Source organism: Cyprinodon variegatus, unplaced genomic scaffold, assembly GCF_000732505.1.
Source record: "Cyprinodon variegatus isolate N-32 unplaced genomic scaffold, C_variegatus-1.0 Scaffold66, whole genome shotgun sequence".
NCBI lineage: Eukaryota > Metazoa > Chordata > Actinopteri > Cyprinodontiformes > Cyprinodontidae > Cyprinodon > Cyprinodon variegatus.
In genome coordinates this window covers 104243-117457 of record NW_015150519.1, presented here as the reverse complement: position 1 = coordinate 117457, position 13215 = coordinate 104243, and the positions used below count along the sequence as shown (strand labels likewise).

At 36.8% G+C, this 13215-nt stretch overlaps 1 protein-coding gene across 1 annotated transcript in view; it reads right to left on the bottom strand.

The window, feature by feature from the left end:
- LOC107082948 (zinc finger protein 385D-like) overlaps nucleotides 1–13215 on the bottom strand; it is a 109559-nt gene that overhangs the window by 20428 nt on the left and 75916 nt on the right. The window lies entirely within an intron of this gene.

Genomic DNA, 13215 nt, shown 5'->3' with positions numbered 1-13215 from the left:
ATATTTATAAAAACACTGTACAATACAGTATTTCTATTTTGTTTATTTTGTTAACACTGCTCCTTATTTATTTTTTTATACACTTTTAAGGTCCACATTTGTGTGACCACATTTGCTGTAATTCTGCTGTAACACCACATTTTCCCCATTGTGGGACAAAGGGATATTCTATTCTTTTATTCTTTCTAGCCAGAGATTTTACTTAAGTGAGAGTCATGCTAGTTCCACATATTTTTACATAAGTAAAAGTAAAGATAACTATACTTTAAAAAAAAAACTCATAAATGTACTTTAAACATTTATTCAAGTAAAATTCAGTAAGTATAGAATATATTTTAACTTGCATCTATCTAGAAGACAGAGACCCTGCATCAAACTGAAAACACTAAACCAAAAATACTGCATATTTGGACCAGGTATACAAATGGTCTGAACTTCCATATCAATACGGTTTTTTGCACCATGTATTTTTTACTTACTTTTTTCTCCCACACTCTTTACATTTGATTACTGAACTAAACAACATTTCGTTCTGTGTACACTCTGTATATACAAAATTACAATAAAATGTTGCCTATATATATATATCTATATATATATAGATATATATATATCTATATATATATAGATATATATATATTATTAAAATATATATATATATATAGAGATAGATAAGTAATAAGATCATTAATGTCATTGTAGCCAGAGCAAGGTCTATGGGTGTGTTTCAATAATCCACTCAAAATAAAGAACCAAATCAAACATAATATTTGTAGTAAGAATTGAAAGGTGTTTACTGATGTCTTCCTTTTAACTTTTTCAAAATGGGCAAATATTTCCCTCTAGATGTGAAAAAGTGGTGGAAAATTATATGAAAGGAATTAGTTCCTTTTATTAAAAAAAAAAAAAAAATCAAATTTCCAGTCTTTTAAGTGAAATATGCTAATTCAAATAGATTGGAAGAATTTGAATATATCACATGAAGCAGATATAAATCTGGATATTTAGTTTGCAATTATAAAAAAAATAAAGCTTAATAATTTATATATCTGACTGCTAAAGAGATAGTAGAGTGCCTCAGTTTCAATTACTAAGGTTTAGAAAATGTAGCAGCCAGCATTAGTGGGATACATTCGGCATCCTTGGTGCATTAAAAACAGAACTGTTTTAAAGTGAAATCATAAAAGGGTCTAAAAAGGTTTTCATTTGGCAAAGAGTAACACATAAAGAATCAACTCAGGTAGAAAAATAGGTGTTTAAAAAAAAGAAGGTACAGTATATTATGTTCCTCCCACTTTGCAATATTATGTTGCTTTATTTTCAAAATGAAACCCACTCAGAGACTCTGATTATGCTTTTAAAATTACACATATAAAAAAATCCAGCATACATAAATAATTGTGCAAGGGCATTGTGTTTTTCATCGTAATTTTTAACATTATAGAATAGATTCATATCTCGCTGACAATCTGACTTATTTGTCAGCACCATAAAAAAAGTTGAAATTATGCAATATAACGTTTAAATCTTTATAACATATTCCTTTTACCATTTGTAAAGTCGGATGATTTGAAATAACAGACAAAAAACAAATTGTTGCTATAACTGTTTGGCAGTGAAGTCTTTTCTCTCTGTACTTTGGCTCTCTGCTGCAGTTATTTTTGTATATTTTAACTAAGTCCCCCTGACAGGATCTGTCCATCTCATGACCTCAAACAAGGGCGCCTTTTGATTACTGTTGCCAGTAGATGATGGAGCGCTGGCGGAGCGGCATGGAGCCCCTGTGGTTGCTGACCTCTGGGTGTCCATGTGTTTCAGCAGTCGCTGCAGATGTCTGCTGATGATTTAAGGAAGGCTATTATTTTCAGCTAATGCTTCCAATGCCTTGAAATTAATATCTGTTGAGCATTTGAAGGGCTTCACATGGACTTCAAAAGGATTTCTTTTTGCAGTTATTTTATCATGATAAAGTATGTAGATATTATTTGCTCTCTCACCTGCTATATTTCAGTAAAAATACTTCCAACCTTCGCCTCCTTTTAGTTCAAGCATAGTTAATGAGGAGTCCAAACATTAAGTCCTATCTAATTTTGTGAACTTACATGACAGCCAAATCTTTCATAAGTAATGTTTATACAGCAAGCAGACAGCCTCAGCACTACCAACAATTAACAGCCACAGAGTCCCAGCCTGTGTGCTGCTGTGTGCCATGCATAAAAACAGCCTGAAATCACAGCGATTAACTCATCCAGGCTTGCTGTACTCTTCAGGCTGCCATCACACCTGCTTCTCCCGGCAGCTTTTCAGCAGCTGAGTTGCCAGGTTCAGTGTCATTCCCAGGAAGTGCAATGAAAAGGTTTAAGGTTTAGAGCCAGGGATTCGGAGCCTGTGGGCTATCACTGAACTTCTCAAAATTTCTAAGTTGATCTGAGAGCAAAAAGATAATAACTTCCAGTTAAACATCAGGGATCCATATGATTTTAATCCCTAATGTTTAAACAGCTGTAGAAAATTATTTAAACCCACATGAGGAGTTTCTGTTGAGCCGTTGTGTAACACAGTAGTATCCAAATCCAGTCATCAGGCACCAGTGTCCTGCACATTTTACAGAGTTCCAGCTCCAGTGTAGTTAACAGAAATGGTTGAATTACCTCCTCAGCATGTCATCAGGTTCTGCACAAACCAGGTCCTAACTCATTGGTTTAGACCCGCTGTTCTAAAGCAGAGACACATTAAAACATGCGGGGAAACAGCCCTGGAATAGAACTTGGACATCCCTCAAAATTTCCCTCAAATTATGTTTTAAGGATTGCTTTTAAAGATTTCTAAACAGACTTGAATGCTGGAAATCTTTACAGCTGCAACAAGGATTCAAACCTAATCCCCTATATTAAAGATGCAGACTTAGCCCACTAAAGAACAAAGGGTGTATCATCTCATAGGAATTATCCAAAACGATGTATTGCATTGTATATATTGTCTCTATAGAATACATGGATTTTACTATCTAACATACATAATTTTGCATTTTGATAATCAGTAAAGTTTGGCTTCAGAATTATGATACAAATATGAACATGGAATTTAATATTAAAATGGACCGTACAAGAACATTGGATATTAAAACTATGCAATGTCCTTATCAGGACTCTTGGGGTATCTGAGGAGACAGTGCTGAATGTTTGATATACTGGCACGGAACGACATTCCTCAGTCCTGATCCAATGCTAAGAACAGTTTCAGCCGTGACCGACCCACCAGTCTCCTCCTCCAACAGTCCATTGTTGAAGAACTGCTACAATTGTGTAAAAAGTTCAGACTTCGACTCTCAAACATATATCTGTGTTCAAGCTGATACTCTCTTCCCTTCTGTGTGGGGTAAAACCCACCTTTATTGCATTACCCCCATCTAAAGTGCTAAAGTGAGAAAATCAGAGTCTTACTCTCGTCTGATGTAATGTGACCAAAACTGAGTCCCTAGGCAATTTGCAATTCCATTTTGTTAAATTGTGTTTATCTTGCAAAGGAAATAAATTGCCCAGCTCTAGTTCTTATACACAATAATAGTACTATTAATGGGGATTAATGGTATTTTTGTGCAGCTTTGAAGCTAAACAAAATAACAGCTTATTAGCTGATTAACATAAAAGCACTTGCAGACACATCAACTGAATGTTTATAGAATTTTATTTACGTATTTGATTTACATGGTTAACACAATCCAATTATTCTTAATTACTTTTAAAGCCAACTTGATCTCATTACCTATTTTCTCTATGTGCACAAAGTTCTGTTTTTTTTTACCTGAACTATTTTTAACCTGATGTTTATGTATTTTTTTTTTTAGTACATTCTTATATTTGGAATGGAAGTTGTGTTAAATCTTTTTAAAATGATCACACTGAAATTCAGTCCTTTGAATGTGTGTTCACAGGACAAAACATGACAGCCTCAAAGTTGTTTTATTATATAGTAAACCATGTAAATCCATTTAGCTGCACAACAGTGAACTTCAACATTGCTTTCAGGTGTAATTCTTTCATAATGTTTACAGCTACATTGCTAATCACCTATGAAGGATAATGACACAAAGAAAAAAACAGCAGCAGCTTATTCATGTAATTCATGTTCAACCTATACATTAAAGCCCTACAAGATGAAAGGACAATGAGTGATATCAGTAATCAACGGCTGTCCTTATCCATCTGCTTCCTACAGAAACCGGTTCTCATGAGTGTTTGCCCTTGTATGGGGGGGTGAACCCATCTACCACATCGTCATTAAAGAGTCATTTGATGTTGGAGGGGCAGGTGATTAAAGTGTACTTTGGCTGGCCTTGGACACCCTGCTTTCTGGGAACCCTCCAGTAATCCATATCCCTAGTCAGTGCGACCTAACAGGCTCTGTAAGGCCCAGTTAAGAACTCAATCCCCTCTCATTAATGGAGGTAATGACTGTGATCAATCTAAAGTTGGTAAGGATGAGATGAGGTGGAGGAATAAAGACACAAGTGATGAAGACCAGGTGAGAGAAAAGCAAACAGATATGGGAATTGATTCAGAAGATGGAGAGTTAAAGAGAAAGACGGAGAGAAAAGAGAAAAGTAAGAAAAGTTTGAGAACAAACAAATGCCGAAAAACCAGTTTGAAGGTTTTGAAAGTACAAAGAGGTAAAATAAACTGGGTGGGGATGAGAGAGATAAGATTAAAGCCAAGTAATCGAATAGGAACACAATTAAGTGGGAGAAATTGAGAGGGTGGGAGCGCTGGAGGCAACAAAGAAGGAGAGAATTGAGCTGGAGGAAAATCTGGACGGGTGCTGTGACCTCCTTGAGATGGGACACGGCCTCATCCTTGCCTTCCTCTCTCCTGATGTCGCCTGAGCGATAGAGAAGGGAAAAATCCTTCCACTCTGCTTAAACTTCCAAGCAATCACTAGATTCCCATGAGATCTGATTCCCTTCTTCATTCAAGCTGGATTAGCCTGTTTAATTAAAATGATCAAGCTTGATTATCAGCTGTCACACCTTAAAGGACAGAAACTCCTCAAAGCCCCAGAGTTCGGTCAAATTTCATTCTGCCTCACTTTTTTTTTTTTTTTTGCTGATTATGTCAGTTTGTCAAAGTAGATATGGTAATGTAAAAAAAGTTTCTGAATTGTTTTTAATTGACGCAACCCTGCTTTTAAAGAATTTTTGATCAACAGTCATACAGGCCTTTTGAAGACTAAGTTCATTTTAACTTGTTTCAAACCCTGAAAGATTTTTCCCTCGTTTCCCTCAATTTCATCAGAAAGTTGTGAAGACTTTAGTTAAAAATATGAGCAAACTTTGACAGCCAAAAAATCAATTTCAAGCAAATCAAAATCATACTGTATCTTCAAGAAACAGGTAATATACACCATCTTCCAGCTATTTATCTACTGTATATAAAATGTTTTTAGCTCCAACCTTGGAGCAAGAATTTCTATTTTGGGAACATACGTATGTTCAGCTCACATAATAATGTCATCAACTGATATTGGGGCTAGTAAGTAAGAATCCCCTTCATGTTTTTGAAAATCCAATATTGTTTTCAAGGTTGGAAAGTTCACTATGGCTCTAACTTTTATATATTTTAAGCCAAATGCTATTGGGCTTTTTTAAAGCTGAATTTTAACACATTTTTGCCATGCATAATTCTCCATTTTCAAGTTCAAACCAAATTTTATGTGATGATTCTGCACTTTTTGATTGTGTTTCTTTTTTAGTTTTTAGTTACACTTTGATTTATGTCATTCTGTGTTTTCTAGCTATTTGGTTTCATTTCCATACTGTGTCATTTGGTTGTTTTCTTAGACTTAGACTTTGACAGATTTATTTTTATCATTTTGTATACACAAGTGTAGACAAAAAGAAATTTCGTTTAGAACAGTTCTCTAGACAATTTCATTTTTTTTAAGTGCAGCCTTGATAAGTTAAGCACCAGTTGTTGTTGAGCTGCTACTACTGCCTCCAGCTCCTGAAGCACTCGCTTCTCCTGGCTCAGGGGAGGAAGAGGACGATGATGGCAATCCTGTGAGGGTGGTAGCCCCCTGGGTTGAAGAGGCTGATGTGGTTAGAGCAGCAGTGGTGCCATCAGCAGGTTTAGCAGTGACAGATGATGAAGCCCCAGCCGGCTCCTCGAAGGGGCTGGGAGGAGCCGGCTAGGGATGTTTCAGATTTGGCAGGGAAGCATCTAGTGTGCTCTCCTCATTTCTCCTGCAGAGGGCTGTGCTTCTCCTCTAGATGCCGAAGATTGCCTGGGAACAGTCTCAGAGGAGCCTCCACTCAAGTAGAGCTCTTTGTTTCTATCATACGGTACAACATCAGCCCCCCCAGGCCAACAGCACCGTCCGGTATTGCTGGACGCAGCCAAGACTCAGTCAGAATGACTGTCAATTACATATCTCCTTTTTTGAAGAGAATTCGAGTCGGAGATTATCCATTTTGTTTTCCAACGAGCGGACGTTGGAGATCAGGATTGATGGAAGCGGTGGTCTGTGGGGATCTCTTTAGCTTCACGCATCTCTTCCTCCGTCACTTATTTTCCACTGTTGTTTTGTTGACATCCGTCCGTAGCACTCAGTAGCTTTTTGAAACGGTGAAAAACATCAGTATTTAAAACATTTGGTGACCGTAGCTCCAGCAGGCATTGGCGATCATAGCTGCGGGTTTGAAGTCTAGTTTGTGTTGTTTTAAGCTGCATATTTTGTTAAATTGCTCTTGGCCGCTGCCTTGGAGCGCCGCCATGGTAACAGTTTTCTGGTTGTATAGTTTACTCTCTGTTGCTCCCTTGTAGAGCCTTCTGTCCACCTGCTCCCAATCAGTTGATTCTTCAATTCTTTGTTCTGTTTGGCATTTATACTCATCGTCTGCAGTTACTGTTGGCTGGATTCTCTTCATTCATTCATTCATTCCCTGCTTAACCCAAGTGTTTCCCTTTAGTCTGTTTCCTGTGTTCCTTGATCAGTTATTGAACTGAATTCCGCAGAAAACTCCTGGAACATTTTGATCAAGACACACTGAAAAGATTATTGAAGGGATTTTCTTATTTGGAAAAAAATGTAAACATCTAAGGGATGACCCAGGACTTTCGGACAGTCCTGAGATTCGTAGGATATATATGTTAATACTCTGGAATGATTAAATAAAAAATGACCTTCATTGGTTCGTGGATTGAATATTTTCCTCCACTGTATTGTTGAATTGAGACATTGTTTTTAACAGCAGCAAGTGGAGGTTTATTTAAACCCACACCAGTTTTATTCTTGTTTAAAAGCAAATTATCCAGATCAAATTTTTCTTGGTAACCTTTATTGGTTTCCCACTGACATATAAAATGAACAGAAACAAGAACATCTGCAGCTTTGTTCTTGTACCCATCAAGTTCCCTGCTGTCTCTGATACTTGGAACTGTTTCTTTTTATAGCCAGAAATATATGCATGCAGACCTGACCACTAGGATTGTGTTTCCAATGTAGGACAGAGAGGTAGAAGAGTGCTGGAAGGTGTCAAAAAGTTCTTCTGCTTAGGAGAGGGAGAAAAGGAAAACCTACGCACAGCTCCTGCCTCCCTGCAGCCAGCAGTGTTGTACAGCTGCTGTCAGTGCTCCCCTGACAATCTGCTCTTTAATAGCTAATATCAGGGTACATTTCCTCAGGCACTGGACTGGAACTGAGAGATGGAGGGATGCGCTGTGGGCATTTCTTTCAACCTCTACTCTCTGCGGTGCTGCTGTAAGGACATGCACACTCAAACCTAACAGGCTGCTGCTGAGTCATCCAGCTTATACAGACCATCGCTCTGTGAACTGATGCCCTGAAGTGTCTCAGGCAACATGCATGCTCTAATTATGGATGTTTAAACCAACACTCTTACTACATGTTTCTATAAATATATTTGTCCTCACTGATTTGTTAAGAACACCTGGAGTCTGAAACATGATAGGCTGTTTTTAAGTTACATGGAGGCAGTGGGCAGATCCACAAAATTAGGTTCAGGGCAAAGGTCCATTCACAACCAATTATAAACGCTTTACAGATCCATTGAACTACAGTAGTGTTAAAAATGTGTGGAAAACGTCATTCAATTTTAAGGAAATCATGACACCTGCCAAATGGAATTCTTTTGTTCTTGTTGATGTCACTTTGTTCTTGAAACCCTGTCTTTGGGGCTCTTGTTGTTTGTTATCGACAAACGGGCAGAACTCCTTCTTTCAGTATGTATAAGAATAGCTGTGTGATTGTTTAAGATTTCGAAGGGTTTTATTAAAATTTGTACGGTGATCTATTAAGTAAGTAGGTAAGGGCAGAGACAGTAAAATAATAAATATTGTATAAGTAATGTGGAGCATTCTGCCCTCCACCCATCCGTCAGGGGAAAAAAAGCTTCCTCTGCCACTGTGTTGCTTGTCACGCAAACTACAGTGGATTGGACTTTCTCTTAATTCAGCTGAACATCATGCAAAGATTGACAACTGAAATGTAACATAAACTTTTTTCTTGATCTTGCTATCTTCAGTAAAAGACCACATTTCTGGCTTTAGGCCTCCTAGAACGTGTTCAGCAATGATTGGTGGGACAGTGAAGGCAGGAGAGGCTCTGCATTCCACTTGACTAATCCTACTACTGCTACTTTATTGGTTTATAAAGCTAACTAAAACAACCATGGCTGCAACTTAATACTTACTAATCCTGAGGTTCTAAGTTTGAGCCCCGCGCTTTCGTATAGAACTTGGTGCTTCCAGGTGATTAGCTGATTTGAGGCACTGAGGGCGGGTATAAGGATGGAGCGACCCCAAAGGGTTAGGTCAAGAAAGTCTATGTTAAGTTAAGTTAAAAGCAAATAACAGCATCTTAAAATGAATTCTAAAATGTACAGGCAGCCAATGGGGGAAGCCAGGGTACCAAATCCAGTTACACTATCAGCAATTCAAAATAGCCCTTCCCAGTCAAGCACCAGCCAAATGGCAGCCCACTTCCCTGCAGCTCCCAGCAAAATCCCCTCCAACTTCCAGCCACTGGCCTTCTCCTGGGCAAGCATTTTTTTTTTTACTCTAACTCCACCCTTTTACTGAATCACAGGGTCTGACCAGGAGATAACACTTCTCTTAATGTACACAAATCCGGACAGAAACAATATTTTAGTACAAAGATTGATTTCAAAAGGAAATGAAGCGGACCAGCCAAGGAACCATCAAGGAAAGTGGGGAAATTTTGAATGGCTACTACTGTATAAGCCAAGTGGTAGAATTCTGGACCTACTCGTGACATTTCTGGATGGATTGGCTGACCCCAAGTTAAAGTCCAATACAGTAGTCCAGCCGAAATAATGGATTATTGCTTCATGTTGTTGCTTAGAAAGTACGAGCTTTGCCAGCTGCCTAAGATGCTAAAAACTAGACCGTACCACTAGCAATCTAACTTCAAATCGCTATCCATCTTAAAACCTAAGTTAGAAACCATGTGCTTTAAATATGGTGCAAAGAAGCCCAAACCAACAGGGGAAGGGAATTAAGATTGAAACCCTTTGGATTTAGGATTCAGAATAAGCTAGTATACTTCTGTCTGACATAAGACTAAGGACAGTTTAATGCACCACAGACCCACTTGGTGTTCTATCATTTTGCCTACTATATGTTACTATATATATTTAATTCAAGCATATAAAAGAAAGGCAAAGTGAGGCAGTCCTGCCTAACATCTGGTGGCATTGTGTCACACACACTGAATTGTGCAAGCATGTGGCACAGGCCCATTGCTGTAGCTCTTTATATCACCAATAAACATGTTGAGTAACAGATTTATAAAACAAGTGACTGGAAGATGATGAAGATGCATGTTCTTCCCAGTCACTGTTTAAGAAATAGTCTACTTTATACCAGTGCTGTGACTGTATAGTCTATTTCTTTTCCACTATTTGGTGTTTTACCTGTTTATCAACAACTTTAGTTTTTGTTTTCCCATGAAAATTTTTATTCAAAAAAACATTCTTTGATTACAATAAAAAATGTACATGTGTTTCTTTCTCAGGAACTAAGTCATCATCCTTATATTGTAGGTTCTTCCTAGTTTAGTTGCTAAAAGCTCCTTTTCATAGAGAAAAGTATTTAAATTGCTTTTTCCCTTGAAATGTAATGTAATGATCAGTCGTGAAGGCCACTTCTAATTTTTTTTAGGGTGAACCTTTTTTAGAATATTTTTGCATACTGTATGTTCCTTAATTGCTTCAGCAAAATTTTATTTGAAAAAATATTTCAAAGCAAACTAACAGCTTTTACTCTATTTTAGAGAGCAAACAGAAAATAATAAAGTCTGTTTTAAAACTTCCTTTATTCAGATGGTTAAATGTTCTATTATCCTATTTTTTCTTTAATTTTGAAAAAAAAATGTTTTGTTTGCAGAAGTCTGTAAAAGAATAATACCTCAAACTAATTCAAAACAGATTGGCTCAAAGAAGCAGTACTCCAACTTCTTGACAAATATGCCAGTGTTTCACCATAATGACTCACATTGTGTAGCTGACTGCCAAAATAATCTTAATTTGACAGCTCTTATGGCTCATATTCTTTCCCCCTCTTGTATATCAAGGAAAAAGGTTTAGTCATATTCAGATTTGAATATAATAGAAGGGAATTATCCCTTATTGTCTCGGCTGGGAAATTCAGGTGTACCAGCTACAAAGCTACAAGCGGAAGAAAGCATGAAGGTTCAGACAAAAATATAAAATCAGGAAGTAAGAATAGGAAACAATACGGTAAAGACATAAGAAGAAAAGTGCTATAGGGCTAATCAAAATTGAATACTAAGTGTTCAGCTCATTAAGTATGTGCATGTACATATTTATAAAAAAGAGACAGCAGGCCATTTAAAAATTATGGAAACTACAAATAACAACTGGGATATAAACACTGGTTGATTATGTTATGGTTAGTTGTGGTTATATAGTCTAATAGGTACTGGGAGGAAAGATCTTTGATGGCGTTACATTGTGCACCTACTGTAGGATGCACCTGTCTTTCACTGAAAAATATCTCCAGGTCTTCAACAGCTGCATGCATGTTGGAGACGTTCCCCTACTGTTTAGCAAAATAGCCTTCAGCTGCTGCCAGAAACATCTGTCATTTGTCATAAATCTGTAATTTCTTTTTTTCGATAAATCAATTAAGAATCGGACGACAAAAGATTCCTAAAAGAAGATGTTACACAGAATTTAAACTAATAGAAGATAAAATGTGCTCTTTTATTACTTCCTGATGGAGAATAATAATAGAAAAAGTTTTGACACTCTGAATGCAAAATGTTTATGTATTTTTACCGTTTTGTATAATAAGTACTTTGAGTGGATGGCTCTTTCAGCTAATGGCAGGTTTTAGAGTCTATACTCAAGTTACTATCAATTGATTACTAAATTAGTTGATGTTGATGATGCCAGTCTTTCCATCTCCTACCACCTACACTGTGTCAAAGAGGTATCTTAAGACCAAGCTTGTCTACTTAATGAACCAAGCTTGTCTACTTAATGAACTTTTCTTGGCTCTTCCTTTCTTTGGTGGACAAGCTGCTGCTCCAACTTTGTTTACTTTGTTTTTTCTTGTTAAAAATTCTCAAAACAGAGATTACTTCAAATTGTACAATGACAAACCTTTAAGGTTTTCAAATAAATAGCTAATGCTGTGTTATTTTGGTGAATGAAAACAAAGCATTATTTGTTTGGCACAATCACAGAAATTTCTAAAAACAAAAATGAGCAATCAGCCAGTATTGTTAACACCATGATTTCACTGGATTTAAGGTCCAAACGAGCCATTCTAAATCCTCCTTCAATAAAATCAAAAAGAGCTCTGCCTCCCTACTGTTTCCACCTACTCTCACTGCTGCCATTACTCCACCAACAAACAGACTTTCATTAGAGCGAGTTCACAGCCACTGAAACACTTCAGCCGTTCATATAATGCAGCATTTATCCATCTTGACTATTAATTTTACTGACATGGGAGCACATTAATATTCATTACCTAGAACTACTTGTGATAAACTGACTCCCCCATGTGCTGCAGAGATCTCAGATGTTATAGAAATGTGATATATCTTTTAGGGCAATGAACTGATCATCTGTTTGCTTATTACAGCTCCTTAGTTAAAGAATTGGTGTTGTTTACTTTTGCCATTTATAACTTTATTTACAGTTTTTCAAAAAATTTAGCCAATATATCTAAGTTCAAACAGGATAAGGAGGAGAATATATAAAATGTTACACTGTTCAGCCCCGTAGAGGAGAAAAGGTGTCTGTGCATTGTCCTAACATTCAACATCCTTACACTTTTATGTATAAACTAAAAGTGTTTAAGATTTGTTATCATTGTAATATGATCTTTAGGTATCACTTTTCTTTTCTGTATGACTTTCTTAGTTTTTTTTTTTTAATATACTACCAATTATTTTTTCCTGTTGGGTAGACATTTCTCTACCCTATCCTCAGTATTTATATATTCACTTCATGTGCTCACTGCATCCTTCTGTTACCATGTCTGTTGATTTCAAGCTTTCTGGTTGTGTTCGAATCAGGCGGCTGCGTCCTCTGATGGATCCGGCCTACCTTGATTGGGTCCTACGAAGGATGTACAAAAGAGGAGGATGGAAGAGTTTGGCTATAGATTCAAACAGGTCAAGCCTTCTCCGACTGTCATCGAGAAACCTTTAAAGATCGACCTGCCATTATCATGAGGATCATCAATAGAAAACACAAAACTGGTTTGCTAAAACAAGTAAGGAGGCTGAGAGAATGTGTACATCAATGAACACCTGACCAAGAGAAACACAGACAATAGGAGGAAGGCCAGGTTACTTGAAAAAGAAGGAAAAAAAAAAAAACATAAAAAAACAATATATATATATATATATATATTTATATAATGTTTTTTTATGTATTTATTTTTTTGGGGGGGGGATTATATTAAATTATGTTATTAGGGAAGTAGACCAAAAAATTAATTATCCACAATATTTTAGGAGGAACGATTTAATCACTGGTTAAATATGTCAGTCCACGGACTGTGGTAAAACTGATGAGACAACCGTCAAAAGAGTTATTGATGCAATTGTAAAGCCACTCATCCGTATTTGTAACCTCCCACCTAAACAGGTAAATAATAATGAAAAAAAGTCTGGAAAAGTTTTTATTAGCGGACTTGAAAA